Source organism: Cebus imitator, unplaced genomic scaffold (genome assembly GCF_001604975.1).
Source record: "Cebus imitator isolate Cc_AM_T3 unplaced genomic scaffold, Cebus_imitator-1.0 Scaffold180, whole genome shotgun sequence".
NCBI classification, from domain to species: domain Eukaryota; kingdom Metazoa; phylum Chordata; class Mammalia; order Primates; family Cebidae; genus Cebus; species Cebus imitator.
In genome coordinates, this window is record NW_016107495.1 from 1,677,165 (window position 1) to 1,679,851 (window position 2,687).

A 2,687-nucleotide genomic window follows, 5' to 3' on the forward strand; every position below is an offset into this window, starting at 1 on the left:
TCAGTTTGCTGAGAATGATGGTTTCCAGGTTCATCCATGTCCCTACAAAGGACACAAACTCATCGTTTTTGATGGCTGCATAGTATTCCATGGTGTATATGTGCCACATTTTCCTTGTCCAGTCTATCATCAATGGGCATTTGGGTTGGTTCCAGGTCTTTGCTATTGTAAACAGTGCCACAGTGAACATGTGTGTATGCATCTTTATAATAGAATGATTTATAATCCTTTGGGTATATACCCAGTAATGGGATTGCTGGGTCAAATGGAATTTCCATGTCTAGGTCCTTGAGGAATCGCCACACTGTCTTCCACAATGGTTGCACTAATTTGCACTCCTACCAACAGTGTAAACGTGTTCCTATTTCTCCACATCCTTTCCAGCATCTGTTGTCTCCAGATTTTTTAATGATCGCCATTCTAACTGGTGTGAGGTGGTGTCTCAATGTAGTTTTGATTTGCATTTCTCTAATGACCAGTGATGATGAGCATTTTTTCATATGTTTGTTGGCCTCATGTATGTCTTCTTTTGAAAAGTGTCTGTTCATGTCCTTTGCCCACTTTTGAATGGGTTTGCTTTTTTCTTCTAAATCTGTTTTAGTTCTTTGTAGATTCTCGATATTAGCCCTTTGTCAGATGGGTAGATTGCAAACATTTTTTCCCATTCTGTTGGTTGCTGGTTCACTCTAATGATTATTTCTTTTGCTCTGGAGTTTTATTAGGTCTCATTTGTCTATTTTGGCTTTTGTTGCCATTGCTTTTGGTATTTTAGTCATGAAGTCCTTGCCTATGCCTATGTCCTGAATGGTTTTGCCTAGATTTTCTTCTATGGTTTTTATGGTGTTAGGTCTTATGTTTAAGTCTTTAATCCATCTGGAGTTAATTTTAGTGTAAGGTGTCAGGAAGGGGTCCAGTTTCTGCTTTCTGCATATTGCTAGCCAGTTTTCCCAACACCATTTATTAAACAGGGACTCCTTTCCCCATTGCTTGTTTTTGTCAGGTTTGTCAAAGATCAGATAGTTGTAGATGTGTGGTGTTGCCTCCGAGGCCTCTGTTCTGTTCCATTGGTCTATACCTCTGTTTCGGTACCAGTACCATGCTGTTTTGACTACTGTAGCCTTGTAGTGTAGTTTGAAGTCAGGTAGCATGATGCCTCAAGCTTTGTTCTTTTTGCTTAGGATTGACTTGACTATGCGGGCTCTCTTTTGGTTCCATATGAAGTTTAAGGTGTTTTTTTCCAGTTCTGTGAAGAAGGTCATGGGTAGCTTGATGGAGATAGCATTGAATCTATAAATTACTTTGGGCAGTATGGCCATTTTCACGATGTTGATTCTTCCCAACCGTGAGCATGGAATGTTTTTTCCATCTGTTTGTGTCCTCTCTTATTTCGTTGAGCAGTGGTTTGTAGTTCTCCTTGAAGAGTTCCTTTATATCCTTTGTTAGTTGTATTCCTAGGTATTTTACTCTCTTTTTAGCAATTGTGAATGGCAGTTCCTTCTTGATTTGGCTTTCTTTAAGTCTCTTATTGGTGTATAGGAATGCTTGTGTTTTCTGAAAAATACGGAATGCTTCATAAATTTGCATGTCATCCTTGTGCAGGGGCCATGCTAATCTTCTCTATATCATTCCAATTTTAGTATATGTACTGCTGAAGCAAGCACATGTTTTATCTTTTTGTGGAGACAGGGCATTGCTTTGTTGCCTAGGGTGATCTCTAACTCCCAGCTTCAAGGGATCCTCCTGGTCTTTTGAAGTGCTGGGATCACAGGTGTGAGCCACTGTGCCTGGTGGTTTTCTTTAATGTGGGAAATATGAGGGAAGAAAATTTAAAGGTCAAGATAATAAGGTGGACAGATATGTATAGCTAAACTCTTTGGAGCATTTGTGAGTGAAAAAATTGGGTTTTAATTTTCAAATGTACTTAAAATGTATTTAGAACTGAATTATCAAAAGATTTTAACTTTTGCTTATGATTTAAATAAATACCCAGTTTTATTTTATGAAACAGAAGGGATCTGAAAGAAATTTGATATGGTCAAAAGCAAATTTAATTAAAATAGAATATTAGCTCTTCAAGTTACTGTTTTGCTACCGTACCTCTTAAGAGACATTGGTTTGTCAGAATTTGTATCATTCTAATAATTAACTGAACTGAAAAAACTGCATATGCTTTTAGAGCTAAAGACCATCTGATGTCATCTAATCTACTACCCATTGTAGCAATTTCCTTAGTAGTGTTCTTAGTAAGTGCATATATAGCTACTATCATTAAAAAGAATATTATCCATGGGACAACATTACAATGGTCATTCAAAAAATATTTTTGTCCTGGGAACAAAACAACTTTATTTTCTTATCTGCATGACAGTTTTATGGTACTGAAGGGAGCTCTCAGCAGAATTCTTGTTTGAACTAATTAGCCATACCAAAATTCCTTTTATAGTGGTGATGTTTTTGACAAGTGGAATTACTAGAATTACCACAGTAATCATTTGGGTGAAGAAATTGTGGATAATGGCAGCAGACTATAGGTGAAGCAAATCATAGTCCCAATATTTAAAAAAAAGAAGGACTGGCCAGGCAAGGTAGCTCATGCCTATAATCCCAGCACTTTCGGAGGCTGAGGTGAGTGGATCACCTGAGATAAGGAGTTCAAGACTAACCTGGGCAACATGGCGAAACCCCAT

At 37.7% G+C, this 2,687-nt stretch overlaps 1 protein-coding gene and 1 non-coding gene across 6 annotated transcripts in view; one reads left to right on the top strand and one right to left on the bottom strand.

Annotated features, from left to right (window-relative positions):
• Positions 1 to 2,687, top strand: part of BABAM2 (BRISC and BRCA1 A complex member 2) — a 449,656-nt gene that overhangs the window by 79,731 nt on the left and 367,238 nt on the right. The window lies entirely within an intron of this gene.
• LOC119473735 lies at positions 1,555 to 1,661 on the bottom strand. Its single transcript, XR_005202954.1, has one exon. It is a non-coding gene; the product is annotated as a U6 spliceosomal RNA (small nuclear RNA).